Source organism: Triticum urartu, unplaced genomic scaffold (assembly GCF_003073215.2).
Source record: "Triticum urartu cultivar G1812 unplaced genomic scaffold, Tu2.1 TuUngrouped_contig_1444, whole genome shotgun sequence".
Taxonomy (NCBI): domain Eukaryota; kingdom Viridiplantae; phylum Streptophyta; class Magnoliopsida; order Poales; family Poaceae; genus Triticum; species Triticum urartu.
The window spans coordinates 696-20,064 of record NW_024111882.1 but is presented as its reverse complement, the minus strand read 5'-3'; the positions used below and the strand labels follow the sequence as shown (position 1 = coordinate 20,064).

Here is a 19,369-nt window from a genome sequence, read left to right as displayed (position 1 = left end):
AATAAAAAAATAAAAAAGTATGCCTACGGCTAAGCCGTCGGCATAGGTGCCACGTGGCCTCCTCATGTATGCCGACGGCTTAGCCGTCGGCATAGGCTGCCTTATCCACCCGTGGGGCGAACCCCCTCCACTCATTCTCTCTTTCCCCCCGAGCTGCGTCGCCGCCGCACCCCCGACCTGCGCCGCCGCCGACGCATTCTGCGCCCCGCCCACTCCACCCCGGCTGCCCCCTCGCCGCTGCCGCACTCCACCCCGCCCACTCCACCCCGCCCCCTCGCTGCACACCCCACCCCTGCCGCCGCCCTCCCCCGCCTCCACACCCGCGTCGCCGCTCCCGCATCCACACCTGTCGTCGCCCCGCACTTCTCCCGACCCCGCCGCTGCCCCGGCCTCCCACCGACCGCGCGCCGGCCGCGGCTCCTGCCGGTCGTGTGCCCGGTGCTCCCGTCCCCGGCCGGCCCTGCCCTCCACCGCCGCCCCTGCCTCACCATCCGCGGCCGCCCCTGCCTCACCGTCTGCGGCCGCCCCTGCCTCACCGTCCCCGGCCGCCCCGGTGAGCTTTTTTTTCCTCATTTTTTTGCAATTTTTACTACTTGTTATATATGTGATAGATGCATGTTCTATGGATGAATGGATGGATTGATGTATATTGGTTAGTTATAGCTTTGGTCAAGTTGGTGATGTTGTCAAATAGCTATGTGAGATGCGCTATAAAAATTTTGAAGAACAAAATTGGTATATCTGAGATGTTGTCAAATAGCTATAGTTTCATTTTGTGATGTTGTCAAAATAGGTATATCTGAGATGTTGTCAAAATTGGTATATGTGAGATGATGTTGTCAAATAGCTATATCTGATGAGTAGTTATTTTATCATGATGATCTTGCTAAAAAAATTGAAGAACAAAATTTGACACTTGATGAAAATTAGGATTATAAGTATCATGATGATCTAAAACCTTGACTAGATGTCATCAACAATATGATTTTTTTTCATAGTTTGAAGTGTCAATGCTTTATGTGATGTGATGCCCTCAGCTTTATGTGATGTGATGCCCTCAAATTTTTGACTCGGTAAAATTTACAGGCTTTGTGGTATTTCATCTCACTGGAGCCTTCGTCGTCTGGGTTTGGTCCGTGATCCTGCCGCTGCTAGACTACTTCCTCTACAGCGGAGGGTGAGCTACGAATCCACCTTCAACTCCTAGCCTCTTTTAACTAGATTGAATTTTCACATCAAGTCGCGTAACCTAGGTCTCCCGTCCGAGAGGGTCTCCTATCCTCTTTATCTTTTTCTATATTGTATTCTCAGTTTATTTTTAGCATTGCTCACTTAGAAATAACCTAAATTATGTAGGCCTATAAGGAGTTTGTCGAGCATAGGAATCTCGAGGTGCGGGAGTACTTGAAACGAGTGAAGGCAAACGATGATTACAACCGTCAGATGATGACGGTTAGTTTTGCCCTCTTAAAACCAACCTAAATTTTTGCACTTTCATTCCTTCTGATCTTCTACTTTGCTTGTTTAACTAACATTCAGGCTATGTTGGCGTCTTGGACTAACCGCACGGATCCACCACAAATGGGACCCCCACCACCACCTGCGGGAGAACCCCCACACGTGCCCACGTTCGATGAATGGGTGGCACTAGGCAGTGATGGTTCGGTTAGTACATTTGCCTAACTACTAGCAAACTAGTTCTCGTTCATGAAACACTATCATATCATATTTACCGTTAGAATCTTTTCTGAAACATGTAGGGGACCGGTGGCTCGACTCCTGCTCCGTCGACCCCAGTCACTCGGATCTGGCAGAGTGGTGGTGGTCGCGATGACGGTTTTGGCGGAGGTGGTGCTTTTGACGGAGGTGGTGCTTTCGGCGGGGGTGCTCTTGCTTGATGATTCCGTGCATGTGGCCATCGTGCCATGCCTTTCATATTCCTACTTTTATCATGTTTCATGTCTTGCACTACTTTTATGTTCATGAACTTCCATCGGTGATGATCTTTAGATAATGTGATGAACTTGAGTATGTTTAGATGATGATGGTGAACTTGAGTATGTTTAGATGATGATGGTGAACTTGAGTATGTTTAGATGAACTTGAGTATGTTCACATGATGAATTGTCATATTTCTGCATAATTTCATATTGTTCTGTTTTGAAATGCTGTCAAATGAATTGGAAAAGAGAAAACAGGGAAAATAAAAAAAACAAAAAAAACTATGCCTACGGCAAAGCCGTCGGCATATATACACCCAGGAGTTACCAGGGCTTGCCACGTGGCAAACTATGCCGACGGCTTTGCCGTAGGCATAGCCCTGTTGCCAGGAGAAACCAGGAGCTGCCACGTGGCAGACATATGCCTACGGCAAAGCCGTCGGCATAGGCATAGCCCTGCCGCCAGGAGAAGCCGGGGGACGACATGTGGCGCAGGTATGCCGACGGCTTGGCCATCGGCATAGATTTTCCATCTATGCCGACGGCCAAGCCGTCGGCATACCTGCGCCACGTGTCGTCTCCTGAATCACGCTGTTGACGGCGCCGTCCGTTGCCGTCAGACGGAAAACAACGCCGACAGCTAAACTATGTCGACGGCTATCCCACGGCCGTCGGCATATGCACCTATGCCGACGGCTATACTACGCCGACGGTCTGACACATCTACGCTGACGTGATCTACGCCGACGGGGCTATGCCGACGGCGGCCGTAGGCATAGATCTATGCCGACGGCAAAGGACCTGTGCCGACGGCCCTAGGCCGTAGGCATAGCCCGCGAGTCCGGTAGTGAATGGAATATGTAAGACTATATGCCTGTAGATTTACTCTTTCACTCTTAATTTGTATTTGTAATAGAGGGGTGCTCTTTGGAGGAACATGTTTTGTAACGCCCTCGATGCGGCTATATCTCCCACGTGTCAAAGCAAGACTTAAAGGCATAACCGCATTGAAAGCAATGTCGCAAGTGAGGTAATCTTCACACAACCCATGTAATTCATAAGGGAAAGAGATACATAGTTGGCTTACAATCGCCACTTCACACAATTACAAGAATAAAGCATTACATCAACCAAATACAATCAAGGTCCGACTACGGAACCAAAATAAAAGAAGAACCCCAAATGCGACAAGGTCCCCGATCGTCCCGACTGGGCTCCACTACTGATCAACTAGAACGAAACAACACAAAGGACAAGATCTTCATCGAGCTCCTCCTGAGCTGGGTTGCGTCATCTGTACGGACTCATCGGCACCTGCAAGCTGGTTTTGGAAGTATCTATGAGTCACGGGGACTCAGCAATCTCACACCCTCGCGACCAAGACTATTTAAGCTTATAGGTAAGGCGAAGGTATGAGGTGGAGCTGCAGCAAGCGACTAGCATATATGGTGGCTAACATATTCGCAAAAGAGAGCGAGAAGAGAAGGCAAAGCACGAACGAAGAACTATGATCAAGAAGTGATCCTAGAACAACCTACGTCAAACATAACTCCAACACCGTGTTCACTTCCCGGACACCGCCGGAAAGAGACCATCACGGTAACACACGCGGTTGATGTATTTTAATTAAGGTCAACTTCAGGTTTTCTACAACCGGACGTTAACAAATTCCCATCTGCCAATAACCGCGGGCACGGCTTTTGAAAGTTCAAATCCGTGCAGGGGTGTCCCAACTTAGCCCATCACAAGCTCTCACGGTCAACGAAGGATATTCCTTCTAGCGGGAAGGCCCGATCAGACTCGGAATCCCGGTTACAAGACATTTCGACAATGGTAAAACAAATCCAGCAACACCGCCCGAATGTGCCGACAAATCCCGATAGGAGCTGCACATATCTCGTTCTCAGGGCACACTCAGATGAGACTAGCTACGAGTAAAACCAACCCTCAAGTTTCCCTGAGGTGGCCCCGCAGGCAGCTTAGTTCGGACTAACACTCAGAGGAGCACTGGCCCCGGGGGGTTAAAATAAAGATGACCCTCGAGAGAGCGACTCCCAAGGGAAAAGTAGGTGGTGGTGAGGCAAATGGTAAAACCAAGGTTGGGCATTGCTGGAGGAGTTTTATTCAAGGCGAACTGTCAAGGGGTTCCCATTATAGCCCAACCGCGTAAGGAACGCAAAATCCGGGAACATAACACCGATATGATGGAAACTAGGGCGGCAAGAGTGGAACAAAACACCAGGCATAAGGCCGAGCCTTCCACCCTTTACCAAGTATATAGATGCATTAATTAAATAAGAGATATTGTGATATCCCAACAAGTAAACAGGTTCCAACAAGGAACAACATCTCCATGTTCCGACAAGGAACAAACTTCAATCTTCACCTGCAACTAACAACGCTATAAGAGGGGCTGAGCAAAGCGGTAACATAGCCAAACAACGGTTTGCTAGGACAAGGTGGGTTAGAGGCTTGGTTCAACCATATGGGAGGCATGATAAGCAAGTGGTAGGTATCGCAGCATAGGCATAGCAAAAGAGCGAGCAACTACGCAAGCAAAGATAGAAGTGATTTCGAGGGTATGGTCATCTTGCCTGAAATCCCGCAAGGAAGAAGAACGAGTCCATGAAGAAGATAAACGGACGTAGTCGAACGGATCCTCACACACACGACGTTATTGGAACCAACCCGAAGAAGCAACACCAGAAAGAAAGCAAACAATATAGTAAACAACCACGACATGAACATGGCATGATGCACAATCGAGTCTGATGCATGTCTGGTTTAATGAGGCATGGCATGGCAAAATGCACAAACAATCCTACAAATTAAGTGGAGCTCATTATGCAACGGAGTTGCATATTGAAGAAAACACCACATGACTTATTTAGTTCTCTCTCGTTTATGTACCCAGCAATATTAAATGTTGATTAACATGGCAAGAGGGTGAAGCAAAGTAAAACTACCTATCTAGTCAAGTTTAAATGAGGCCGGAAGCAACGAACAACAATTCCGGTAATCCTCATATGCATATATTAGGTTTGGTACTGTTCTGCCCTAAACATAATTTTAGAGTTATTAAACATGCAAAGATGAGTGCACCATGGTAAACTAGGCATTTTTCTACCCCATTTACATATAAAGTTTATTAAAATCCGAGTTACCGACATATAGTTATGAAATAAATCATTTTAGCATGGCATTAGGTAAATTATGAACAAACATCATTTTAAACATTTTAAACATAGATGAAAGTTGCACAATATGAATCTACACAAAATTCTAAGCAACTTTCATATATAAATCATTTTAATATGGTGCACGGTTATTAAGTTATTATATGCATGAACATGGAGGGTTTTTCTATAAAACTACAGTCTCCGGAATACTTAGGAAATTGGCAGAACAGAAAAAAAAACAGGTTATGGGCCGAAACTGAAGGGCGCAGCATAGCAGAATAGCACACAGCGAGGAACAGGAGGGCGCTGCTCACCATGGGCTTGGCCCGTTGGTGAAGAGGCCGGGCAGGCTGACTTGGCGCTGGCTGGGCCCAGATGCGCGAGGTGGGGAGGCTACGGGCGCGTCGCCCTCTGTTTGAAAGAAAACAGAGGAGCAGCGGTGTTGGTGCTCGCGACGCTGGCTCGCGCGGGACTCCGCCCAAGCGGAGAGGCAGGGGACGGACACGGGAAAGCGAGGGAGGTCCGGATCCTCCAGATCCGGTGGCACTTGGCTTGTGGAGGCCGGCAGCGAGCTACAAGGCCATGGAAGCTGCTGTTGTCTGAAGGAAAAAGACAGAGAAATTCAGAGGGGAAACAAGGAAAGAAGAGGGCCGCAGGGAGATGGCAGGGGAGCGACGGCCTGAGGAGAACCTACGGTTCGGCAGCGAGGAGGCCAGGAAAAGAGCGGGTCCGGCGGGGCAGATCTTGCCGGAGAAGAGGTCGCGGACGGCGGAGCTAGTACCTGAAGAAAAAAATGGTGGCGCGGCAGTTTCAGAGAGGAAGAGACTTGGGAGAAGAAAAGGGAAACGGGGAGACAGAAGGAAGAGGAGGCATGGGGCAGCCCGGACCTGCTACTGGTACGGTAGCTCGCCGACGAGGGCTGGGGGCGCGACGGTGTTGGTCAAAGGCAGAGGCACCAATGGAGCTGCGGCTTCCTCCTGATCGGAGAGAGAAAAACAGAACGATGAGCGAAGGAAAAGAAAACAGGGGAGAAGGAAGGAAAAGAGGGCGGTGCGGGAACGACGGCGTGACCTGGGCATCTTGTCGTCTCGCACGAACGGGAAGACGGAGACCGGTCAGCTCGGGAGCATCTGCAGGTGCTCGGGACGGAGGTGGGTCTCGGGGAGGGGCGAGGCAACAAGGAGACAGGCCCTCAGGTGCTTGCGGAAGAGGGCGTGGAAGATGGAGCTCGGCTCAGGAAGGGCACGGGAGGAGCTTGCGCCGACGAGCGTCCCGGTGACTGGATGGATTTGTGGGTGGCTGCGAGCTGGTTGGGTGGATCAGGCAGGGGAGATCCCGATGAGGATTTGGTGGAGAGGCGGCGCTGCGATGGGATAAACCTCCTAGAAATTAGGGTTGGGTTGATTTGGTAGGTGGTGGGCTTATATATAGTAAGAAGGTCCAAAAGAGGCTAGATCGGACCCTCCGATTTAAATCGGGCAGTCGAGAAAAATAGGCTAGGGAGTCCAAATAGGAAAACGGAGATGTTTTGTAGATGTTTGGGGATGATCCGGACACAACGGTGGCGACAGACCGAGTCAGGTCCGGGACAGCTTTTTGGACACGCGCGCGAGGAGGGCCACGGGCTGACGAGAGGGGTTAGGTAGGACCTGAGGTTAGGTAGTGGACTATGGAGGGCGGGTTGGTCTGAGAGAAGAGGGGAGAGATGCAGCCCGGCAGGGTTTTCGGAGACCGAAAACGTCCTACGGAAAGACCGATTATAATGTCGCTATAGTTTAACGGTTGGGCTATCAAACGATCTCCGAATGCGATGAAACTTGGCAGGCGACCTACTAACAACATAACAACACCACACGCCAACTTTCATCCCATTCCGAGAACATTTTCCGGCCACTTCTAAAATAATATTCGGGCGTGACGCGGGCGCATGCAAGTGTGGTTGAACTCAGAACGGACAACGGACGAAACTGGGGGAACCCGGACGGATGCAGGTTTTGAAAACATGATGATGCAATGCACATGATGACATGATAAGATGCAACACGCAAGCAAATGACAAGCCAACAACAGCAAATAAGCAGAGGACACCTGGCACATCGGTCTCGAAGCGTTACATGTTTCCTCAGATTTTGTGCTTTATTAGGACGTATAGAAGATTAAACTTACTGGAGTAGTATATTATATACACACTATTTGTTAATACATCCATGTGAGATAAAAAATAAATAAAATTTGGTGTGATATTTATATTCTTCGATATAATATAATTAACGTTTAATAATGTGTTTCTGCTCAAACTTTTCTATCGCAAATCAGACTACTTTTATTCGAAGGAACTCCTCATTTGTTTCCAATTTTCGATTGCACTATAGAATACAAAACACATCAATTTGATTGGTGGTAAAAAATTGCAAGAGCATCAGCTTAACTATACCTAATATATGAAATGTTGCTCTATGTCTCTCATGTCACCTGAATGGACCTTATTACTCTTATAAATATAACAATAGACAGGAAAGTGTCATGTAGACTATAATGAATGATATAGCTTCTGAAATTTACAACTGGGGGTAAAATCAAACATATATTCTTTTATATCTCATCAGATTCAACTTCAAACGTCATGTTTTATTTCTTCAACACATATCTCATTGTGTTTTTTTAAATGGTATTATATTCAAAGTTGCTGCTTAATAAAATGCAGTCTTCAAAATTGCAAGATGGAGAAGATTCATTTTTATTTTCCCAAAACTGTGGTTCGAGCATTTGCACTTGAATATACTATATCTCCTTGACTATCAATTTCAGGTTGATAAATATACAAGATCACAAACATAGTGAAGAGAAGTAGTCCCGCCACAAGGAAGCGGTAATTAATCTTATCATTCAGATCCTTGAACCATGCGTGCAAAGATCTAAGTCTTTGCTAACATTCCAAATTGTACTAGAATGCTCTCTGTTCCCGAATACCAACACATTTCATGAATCCTGCATATTTGAAAGGACGAGAGGAGAAATTTTGGCAAAGTAGAGTCGACAAAGTGAGGTGTATGTCTGCTTTTCCTTTTTATTTTTTGAAAAGATTAATAGACCATGATTTATATCCCACAACTCGCATGCTTATAGAAATGGTATGTATTTTAATTCATCCTAATCGTGTATCTGTCCATGAAAAACAAATAAAGAAAATCGCATTATGTTAATTGAATGGAGAGATCACATGCACAATCTGGTGCTTTTAAAGACTCGACTGAAACAAAATTTGAATCCATAAATGAAATCTGATCCTGAACTAAATGAAAGTATTTCACCTGCAAAAAATAACTAAAATTATTTATGTCCGTTTGTCGTATGGAATGCCATGGAAAATTATGTGCAAGAATTTACATAAGAATTGTCTAACCAGTATTTTTTTTTGGAAAAATGGCAGAGTTAAATTTTATCAATGAATCCCCACAAAAAATAAATGAACTTAAACCACTATATCCTTTGGCACACATGGATAACTATTATATTTATTGGTGATAATAATTTCAAAATGAATATACATAGGTGATAGTTAATTGGTAACACTTCTACTCTTTATGTGTTAATAATTGACATTAAACTAGCCCGTGCACCGCACGGGTTGGCGACTAGTCATGCTAATCCTTGTTTTAATATTAGTGCCAAAGCTCGTCTGAGTAAGAAGGCTAAGACCAGTGCCCCTACCGGCGAAGTTGAACCGGAGGAAACTCCTGAAAATCCCGATAAAAATCTTGATAATATCATGGATGATTCTGTCCCGCCGGAGCCAGCTACCAACGCTGATCCGCCGGAAGCTAATCCGGCCGCACATGAGGATACCTCAAGTCCACATGCTACACCTGCAAGTCCGGTTGTTGATCCACTGAGCTCAACTGCTAATCCGCCAAGCCCTGCTACCACTCCTAACCCAGCCAAAGATGATGACGTTATTGTTACTGGCACTGCTTATACCGCTCCGGGCAATCCAGTTATCTTGGCAAAACATACCGCCAAGGATGAGTTTACTTCTATGGGCAAGGGGAAGATGGAAGCTGACTTGTCAAAATATGCTAATCTTTCTGCCCAGGATCTTCATTCCGGATTCTTGAACCGGCTTTATACAAGCCGAGATAATGAAGCTGATTTGGTAAATCTGATGAAGGAACGCTATGAGGTGAACATTTTCATCCTTATCTTTGTATTTTCACTGCCTTGTATCTTGTAGCCCCTAAGGGCCGGTTTAGCTTGGAAAGACAAACCGGGACTTTTAACCTTCCATACTGCACATTGTTGACTTTTAAGTTCTTGAACAAATATACATTAGCCCCCAAGTGCCAGGATTGAAACTTGTATTAATCCTCGGGACTTTGAACAAGCAGTAGGAAAGAAGCAATCCGCATTAGCCCCCAAGTGCCAAGTGTAGAACCAGTTGTAGCTTGGGACTTTTGTTAAAATATTGATATGCTCCTCTGATTGTGGCAGGCTGATAAAAACCATCAACGCATGCAAATTGCTGATCTTCAAGAGAGTATCAAAGCCTATCAAGAAGAATCTTCTAAGGCCAAAGATGAGCTTCGAGCCGCTTTAACTTCCATGGAACAACTTAAGGAAGAATTCAAGACTGAACGTGCCAATTGGGACACTGAGAAGGATACATTGCTGAAACGGGCTGAAAACGCCGAGTCCGCTCTTAAACTGGTGGCAGAAGAGCTTTCTGGGTTGAAGCGTCAAGTGAACGCCATGACCTCCGCAGTATTTGGTAAGTACTCCTAGCAAGGCATCTGAAATATCCATCTTGTAAGGTGCCGGTTGAAATATGAAATTCTTAAACCGATGCAGGTAGCCGCATTACTCATCTGGGCTCAGATGTACGGATGAAACAGAAAGCAGCATATACTCTGCTTGAACAACTATACACCGGTGCCCAACGGGTTATCCGTGCAGCATCCTACGACAATCCAGCCCCAACACTGATCAAGGACACTCTGGCAAGGCTATCCATGGCACTAGCACAGATAGAAGAGGTAAAGCAATCCGCTGCCAGGGCTGGCGCTTTGTTGGCACTCACCCGAGCCAAAGCGTGGATAGCCGACTTGGATCTGGTTAACCTCGCCAAAGGCTTTCCAAGCACACAAGAAAACGGGGCAGATTTTGATGATGAAGCCCTTACAAAAGTTACAAGGGAAATGCGTCCTCTGGCGAGTCAGCTGGAAGAAGATGCTAAGTTGACTGTTCACCGGTCTTATTATGATGCCCACAACAAATGGGTTAATACTGTCATGCCGGAAGCGCAAAATCTTATTCCGCCAATCCATAAGCACACTTATGCCCCTGACATTGATCCATCGGAACTTATCAGTGAAGAAGCTATCTTTCAGGCCTTAACCCGGATTGACTGGACCACCACAAACTTCCAGCCGCTAGGTGGGGAGGAGGAGGCTGATCCGACGCCAAATGACCCATCAACTTCACATCAACATGGTAATGAGGCTTGATCCAGCAATCAGAGTGATGCTCCATAAACTTTGTTCTGTTGGAAACACCATACTTTGGGCCTTCAAGTGCCTTGTAATAGGCTAGTGAAAATACTTTAATCTGTTGCCATCGTGCACTGGGACACACTTTGCGTTGATCCGTCATGATAATTTCAGTACTGGCTTATGTATTTTCACAATATTATGCAAACCCTGTGTCTGCATAAGAAAAATCTGTCCGGGCGCTTTACCACCGGACGGGTCAAAATACCCAACACAACTTGGTAAGCAACTATGGTTGCAGCAATAATAAATCATACCTATGATACGAAACATTGTTGTTGGTTTACCAATTGTGATTTTAAGAAGGGTGAAAACCCAACTTCCACCATGCCATGCTGGTATATATGATATAGAACCGGGTTGTGATGAACACCGGACGATTTCTGGAGACAAGGTGTCAAAGCCATACCGGTTTGAAGGATGCTGGGTTACCTTTAATTGTATGCTTTAACAGAAGATCCGTAAGCCATGCCGGGTTAAGAAACACCGGTTTAACATAAACCTTACGAAAAAACAATAACTTGGCAAGAAGCAAACAAAAAACCATGGTCAAGGCTTTTCAAGGGCTGCCAGGCCCAAATCGAGGCTTTTCATGGGCTGCCAGGCCACTGAGTTAAACCATTTTGACAAAGCCTTTTAAGATGGCCCTCCAACTAACCAATCATCGTTTTAACTTTGACAAGTTCAGGGTCTCAATGAGAGTAACTGTCAAACGTTCGACGGGTCGTGCCAGGATTACCTGGATAGGAGTGGCTTACTTGATGAAGGCAGGTTAACCCGGGGTTTTAGGTGAATACACCAGGCTTCCAAGCCGTGGGTCGATACCCGGCTACAAGGGTCCTTTCAAACTCTTTGGTATTTGACACAAAGAGCCCCCAAGTAACTTTGTGAGCTGTGCTCAATGGGTGCCTATGTTTGAGTCGTGCTTTGAGCAATCAAACTCTCTTTGGCCCCTTGGGTGTGAAGCTCCCAAGCTAGGTGGTGGCATGGTAGCCGGGTTAACAGGTAGTACTTCGCTTTATTAGCTGAAGCCCCCAAGTTAACAAATATTTGAAGAAAAACGGCGGAGACCCTGCTTAATAGCAAGGATGCCGGTTTATTATATTGATCATAATATATACATTATTGAAATATGTACATAAGAAAAGCCTGTGGCTTCAAGTGTAATAAGGCCGTAGGAGAGCTATGTTCCATGGCCGTCGGGTCTCCTCCTCAGAGCTACGTGAGTCTTTTCGAATGTTAATGAGGTAGTATGATCCGTTGTGCAGATTTTTTCTGACCACAAAGGGCCCTTCCCAAGGTGGGGATAACTTGTGCATATCAGTCTGGTCTTGAATGAGCTGAAGTACCAAATCGCCTTCTTGAAAGGTTCTTGTCTTAACCCGGCGGCTGTGATAACGCCGCGGGTCTTGTTGATAAACCGCCGACCGAGCCAAAGCCATGTCTCGTTTCTCATCTAATAGGTCCAGCGCCTCTTGGCATGCTTGCTCGTTGTCCGCTTCAACATAATTCGCAACCCGGGGCGAGTCGTGACGAATATCACTTGGGAGGACAGCCTCAGCCCCGTAAACCATGAAAAAAGGTGTATAACCCGTAGATCGGTTTGGGGTGGTATTTTGTGACGCCCGGATAATTAAGCTACAGTAATTCCCTGCTAATGATGCCACGTCATCATGGTTACTATTGTCGATCTCTCGATGGTTCGAAACCGATTCAAATTCAAAATCAAGCAAATAATAAAACTTTTAAAATATTGAAACTAAAATGTTCGGGTTGTGCCAAATAATGTGTAGGTAATTATCGTGAAGAAACCAAACTTCTATAAATTATTCCAATGCACTAAAATAATTAAAACAGCAGCTAAACCTATTATAAGTGCCCTTTTGAAATTTATAAAAATGCGAACTAAATATTTTAAAGATACCAAAATATATTATGGAAGTGGGCTAATTTACAACCTCCATTTAGGTACTGGTCTTATAAATTTACAAAACTGAAAACTATTAAAAACTATAATAGAAAACAGAAAAGTAAAATAAAATAAAAACAGCAAAGAATATACAAAAAAAAGAACCCCCCACTAGGCCTCGGCCCAGTTGGCCATCGGGCCAACTAGGCCGGCCCAGCTGGCACCTACAACACCCCCTGGGGCGACCGAACCCTAGCCCGGCCACCCCACTCCCCCGCACAATCCCCACCTCTCCCCTCGTCTCCCTCACCCGCCGCCACCCCATGACGCCCACTCCCCTCCTCGTTCCCCACTCCCCTCCACGTTCTGGATCGGGGACGAAACCCTCACTCCCCTCGCTCCTCGCCCCCCCTCTGCCCGATCTGGACCGGGCACGGCGCCCCGTCCCCATCTCCCTGTCGCGTCGACGCTGCCCCACCGACTTCACCTGCGTCGCCACGCCCCGCCCCGCGTCGGACGCCGCCCTCCACTCCGAAACCGGACGGAACCACGACCTCGCCCTCGTCACCGAACCTCGTCGCCTGGAGCTTGATGCGCCGCCGCCTGGACCTCGCCGGCCTCCCCGCCCGGACCGCACGCCTTCCTCGTCCTCCTCCCCGTCGGACCACCTCGAGCCTCGGCGCCCGATCCCCTGCTCCGAACGTGAGCACCTTCTCTTCCACCTCTCTCTCTCCCGTAGCCGGATCGGCCATTCTCGCGCTCTCCCGCTCGCACCCGGCCCTCCACCTTGCCGCTCCTTACTGCTGCTGCTTGCAGCCTTGTCCAGGGCGCGCCCTGTGCGGCCCTGCCCACTGCCGCATAGCCCCGCGCTCGCCGAAGCTCCGCCTGCTGCTTTCCTTCGCCGCAGCCACCACGCTCGCCGGCCACGCCGCTCACCGTGCCCCCCCCCCTTGGTGCTGTTGCTCGAGCAGTGGCCGCGGCCACAGCCGCCGCCGGCACCGGACCCCGGTAGCTCGCGGCTGCGCCATTCGGGCAGCGCCCTACGCCCGGCGCCCGGCGTGCCTCGCCACCGCGCCTGAGGTGTGAGGTCGGGCGCCCACACGCCCCTTGCCCGTTAACCGCCCGCCCCGTTAAGCCCCAAGGGCCAATGACAAAGGGGGCCCAACCCACAGAACGTTTTAAAAGAAAATGAAAAATAAAATAAAAATGCATTAATAAAATTACTAATTAATTAAATTAATTAATTAGTGAATTAATTAAGTTAATTAATCCTGATTAATTAATCTAATTAACCAGTTAGCTTAATTAAATAGTAATTAGTTTAACTAAGACCTAATTAACCTAAACAGTGGATGACAGGTGGGTCCCACTGGACCCACATGTCAGTTTGACCCAGTCAACTCTGTTGATTGCTGACGTCAGCATGACATCATGCTGATGTCATTAATTTATTTTTGAATTAATTTAAATAATTAATTAAATACCAGAAATTAATAAAATCTTTAGAAAATCATATCTTTTAATCCGTAACTCGGATTAAAATATTTTCAACATGAAAGTTGCTCAGAACGACGAGACGAACCCGGATACGCAGCCCGTTCGTCCGCCACACACCCCTAACATATCAAACTCGCAACTTTCCCCCTCTGGCTCATCTGCCCGAAAACACGAAATACCGGGGATACTTTCCCGGATGTTTCCCCCCTTCGCCGGTATCACCTATCCCTGTGTTAGATCACCTCTAGAACCGCGTTTGTCATGTTATGCTTTGATGGCTCTGTTATTTATTGCGTTCCCCCTCCGTTACTTTTTCCGGTAGACTCCGAGACCGCTGCCCGTACCCCTGTGATCGACTACGGAATTGACGACCCCTCTCTCTTGCCAGAGCAACCAGGCAAGCCCCCCCTTTGATCACCAGATATCGCCTACTCTTCTCTATACTGCTTGCATTAGAGTAGTGTAGCATGTTACTGCTTTCCGTTATTCCTATCCTGATGCATAGCCTGTCCTTGCTACTATTTTGATACCTTTACCTGCAATCCTACTTGCATAGTATAGGATGCTAGTTTATCATCAGTGGCCCTACATCCTTGTCCGTCTGCCATGCTATATTATCGGGCCGTGATCACTCAGGAGGTGATCACAGGTATATACTATATACTTTATACAGGATACATGTGGTGGCTAAAGACGGGTCGGCTTGAGGAGCACCTGCGAGTGGATCTTTGAGGCGGAGCGACAGGGCAGGTTCCGACCACCTAGGAGAGAGGTGGGCCTGGCCCTGGTCGACGTTCGCGGATACTTAACACGCTTAACGAGATCTGCATATTTGATCTGAGTCCGGCCATTTGGTCTATACGCACTAACCATCTACGCGGCAGTAGTTATGGGTATCCCGGCGTCGTGGTATCAGCCGAAGCCTTCGTGACATCAGCGACTGAGTGGCGCGCGCCGGATTGGACTAGAACGCCACTAGGCTAGGTCTGCTTTCGGCCGCGTACGCAACGTGCAGGTGTGCTAAGGGCGATGGGCCCAGACCCCTGTGCGCATAGGTTTAGACCGGCGTGCTGACCTCTCTGTTGTGCCTAGGTGGGGCTGCGACGTGTTGATCTTCCGAGGCCGGGCATGACCCAGGAAAGTGTGTCCGGCCACATGGGATCGAGCGTGTTGGGGAATGTGGGGCACCCCTGCAGGGAAGTTAATCTATTCGAATAGCCGTGATCTTCGATAACAGGACGACTTGGAGTTGTACCTTGACCTTATGACAACTAGAACCGGATACTTAATAAAACACACCCTTCCAAGTGCCAGATACAACCGGTGATCGCTCTCTCACAGGGCGACGAGGGGAGGATCATCGGTTAGGGTTATGCTATGCGACGCTACTTGGAGGACTTCAGTCTACTCTCTTCTACATGCTGCAAGACGGAGGCTGCCAGAAGCGTAGTCTTCGAAAGGACTAGCTATCCCCCTCTTATTCCGGCATTCTGCAGTTCAGTCCATATATGATAGCCTTATTCCAGTTGATACCAATCCATACATATGTAGTGTAGCTCCTTGCTTGCGAGTACTTTGGATGAGTACTCACGGTTGCTTTCTCCCTCTTTTCCCCTATCCCTTCTACCTGGTTGTCGCAACCAGATGTTGGAGCCCAGGATCCAGACGCCACCGTGGATGACGACTCCTACTACACCGGAGGTGCCTACTACTATGTACTGCCCGCTGACGACGACCAGGAGTAGTTTAGGAGGATCCCAGGCAGGAGGCCTGCGCCTCTTTCGATCTGTATCCCAGTTTGTGCTAGCCTTCTTAAGGCAAACTTGTTTAACTTATGTCTGTACTCAGATATTGTTGCTTCCGCTGATTCGTCTATGATCGAGCTCTTGTATTCGAGCCTTCGAGGCCCCTGGCTTGTAATATGATGCTTGTATGACTTATTTTATTTGTAGAGTTGTGTTGTGATATCTTCCCGTGAGTCCCTGATCTTGATCGTACATGTTTGCGTGTATGATTAGGGTACAATTAAATCGGGGGCATCACAAGTTGGTATCAGAGCCGACTGCCTGTAGGAATTCCCCTTCCACACTCCTTGGCCGAAGTCGAGTCTAGACATTGCAAAAACTTTTACTAACTTGGTTGTGTGCCTTACGGGCCCACGTCGCCATTGGGTGGTATTAGGATCTTTTACTCCTCGATCTTTACTCCGGGATTCTGAACTCTCTTCTATTCGGGTTAAACGATTTTTACTAAAATCTAACTTTAGGTTCTCGAAAATGCTTTCTCCCGGAGATCCCCTTCGGTCCAGATGATCGCCGGCTGCACCAGAAGATTTCAGAGATACTCTCCGATATTCTTTCGAGACCTTGTGCCCGTTGCTTTTGCAATTCCCTTCCACTGAAATATCCGTATGGATAAATACTTACAGCTGTCGTGCTTACTTTTATTCCCAGTCGATCTTGTTATTACAAGATACCCCGAGAATATTTTGTACCTACTGCCTTGCAGTTCTTTGCCACCTGAATACCCCTAAGAATAATTTCTCGCACTTTCCGAGTATCCGCTCATCCCCAGTTGTTCAGGTGTTTCACAAAAGTCTTCGAAATACTATTCAATCCTCCAAAAATCCTTAGTAGCTTATTGCTCTGCAATACTTGTCTGCTTGCGTGATGGATGCTTTCCATATGTCTGGCAATATTCGTTAGTATCCTTAGGCATCGTCATTTTGATCCCTTTGATTCAACATGAGTGCGAATGCACGCAATCAACAGTTGATCCTTTTAAATTATTTTTCCGGCTCAGACGTCATTTTGAACATGAGCTGGTTCTCAACAAATCCAATTGCCGTCGATTGTACCCCTAAGGCTATTCAACTTATCCATCCCTAATCAGAACATTGCTTCTGATCCCTTGATTTGAAAATCATAATTCCACTGGACTTGAGCTCTGGATTAGTAAGTTGTTTCCATAATCCAATGCATTTGCATTCTTTCTTCTTTTGGTAGAATACCGATACTCACATCAGCTCCATTGTGGATCGTCAGATCCATTGTTTGATTTCATCCGACATCGTCCTTAATGTTCTATAACCTTGTGAGCCTTTCCACAGGTATATAATGCCTTTGGTAAATTGTATCCTCTGCTTTCTCAAGCATGCTCTACTATCGAGCTGGTGTTATTTATTCTTGAAATTTGTGGTATATACTCCTAAGATGCCCTGATGGGTTGAACCTATGCCTTCTCTAAACTGTGTGAACTCGAAATTTTTCACGAGTCATACACTTCTGGTATTTTGCCAAATAAAATTTCAACACTACAACTTCTTCGAAAGTGAGTAGTGAATGATAGGTTATGCATTGAAGAAGTGGGAAGTCGACCTTGAGCCTTTGTGTTCATGCCCATGGACATGATGTAGTTCTTATCATTAAAGCTTTTCTTAAATTAATTATTCCCTTGGTATAAGTTCATCTTATCTCTGGGATCTGGCCTTTGCAAGCGTGGTTCCGACCATATTCTCCTTTAAATACCATTTCTCAGACAAGTTAGAGCACTTGTCTTTTGTTGATCGATACATCTCCGCAACCTCTACTTTGATCTGTCGCCGAGTATTACCTCCTGGTATCTCGGAGATGTCTTGCCATTGCACCACAGCTTACTAACGTTGTTGAAGTAATGTCTTTCCTTGTCGTAATCACTCTATGGGTTCTGGGTTGTTATCAACCGAGGGCACCGACTAGTGAAATTATTCCGCACTACAAATCAAATACCCCTACTATTTTTACAAGGAAATTCTAAACTCAAGCTGGTCATTCCTAGACTATCGGCTGCATCCTGGTCTTGCTACCTTTGACTGTGCTACCTTGTCATTCTCTGGTGCACGTATTCTTAAGTGTGTGAGCACGACTTACGTCAAGCTTTCAACATCTTGTTGCTTGTCTTGGAATGCAACTTTGGTTCCGAGCTTGCCTCTTATATATTGATCCTATAACTTGCCACTTTGTCATTTCCTTGCTTGTTGCCATTGTTATTTGATTGCATCCTCTTGAAACCTCCCGGCAAATGGGTCGGATCACCTTCAACACTTTGACTTCTTCCAGAATATCAAATAAATTCATGTTGAGGAATACCATCAGTGCCCCTCGCTGATTTGAGTTGTCATCGACAACATTCTTGCCTTCCCTCCAACACAAACTTGTTCGTGTTTTGAGTTATACTTGGAGATCCTTGCTATCCAACATTTGTTCTTCTTTACCTTGGAGTATTACCATCTTTTATATCAAGGATGTCGTGCTTAGCACACCCGGCCGGAGGCCCTATGGTTATAGATTCCTTTTCAGCAAGGTTATCCATTCTTCCATGAGGAAATTGTAAGACTTATTCTACGGGTTATTCCTGATGGATCCTTTGTGTTTCCAAAGTCTGACCTTTGCCTGAATACCATGTCAAAGCTATCTCGAAGCATATATATGGTACTCCAAATTTCAACAAGAACATTTAAAGCCTAATGTTAAATGTTTCCTGCTCAATTATCCAAACACCGTTGTAGGGGTAATGTCATGAAAATTCTCTCCCCTACCTACAGAGTTTTCTACATTATATCCTGTCATGGATAATATGTTCTGCTTGTCCTTGGGAAGAATATACCCTTGAAATACGTGTTCAAACACATTTTCCTTTCCATTGTTCTGTTTAAACCTGATAATCACTTTTCCTTTCCATTGGTTTGTTTAAACCTTCTTGTGATCTATATTGTATAAGCAGTAATATATCCCTGCTTATGTAAACACCTCGTTGTACCATTCAGTTAGAAAGACCCTGTTACTTTTGTTGATGGCATTCCGGTAACCACCGATGGACGAGAATCTTGCCTACTGGTCCGCCTCGTTCAACGAGCAGGAAAATGGTTCTCTTCGTCCCTCGCCCTTGGTACCAACGATGTTGCCAACATAACCGACAGTCTCTTCTCTGACATGCCTGGCTATCATGATGCCTTGCTATCATGACCGTGCAAGATGTCAGTGCCCCCCTACTTTACCCACATGGTGGGCCCATAACCCAAAGTTCCACAAGATCGAAACCTGACTCTCCTGTATATCCCTGCTTCAAAGTTATCCCTTATTCTTGGCTTTGTAGGTAATTCGCGAGCCAACTTCCTACTGCTCTATTCTAGTATCAGACGCAATACTTACTCTCGCTACTCTGAACCCCTTTCTCACTCAGGTTCAGACTTCGAGCAACTATCTATCTGCTTGAAACTTCTTATTGTACCTTCGAACTTTACTCTCGATGTGTTTTAATTGT

At 46.6% G+C, this 19,369-nt stretch overlaps 1 long non-coding RNA gene across 1 annotated transcript; it reads left to right on the top strand.

The window, feature by feature from the left end:
• The first annotated feature begins 1,360 nt into the window (after positions 1 to 1,360).
• LOC125526694 lies at positions 1,361 to 1,803 on the top strand. The gene is made up of 3 exons (XR_007291853.1): positions 1,361 to 1,452; positions 1,540 to 1,665; positions 1,761 to 1,803. It is a non-coding gene; the product is annotated as an uncharacterized LOC125526694 (long non-coding RNA).
• Positions 1,804 to 19,369: the final 17,566 nt, after the last annotated feature.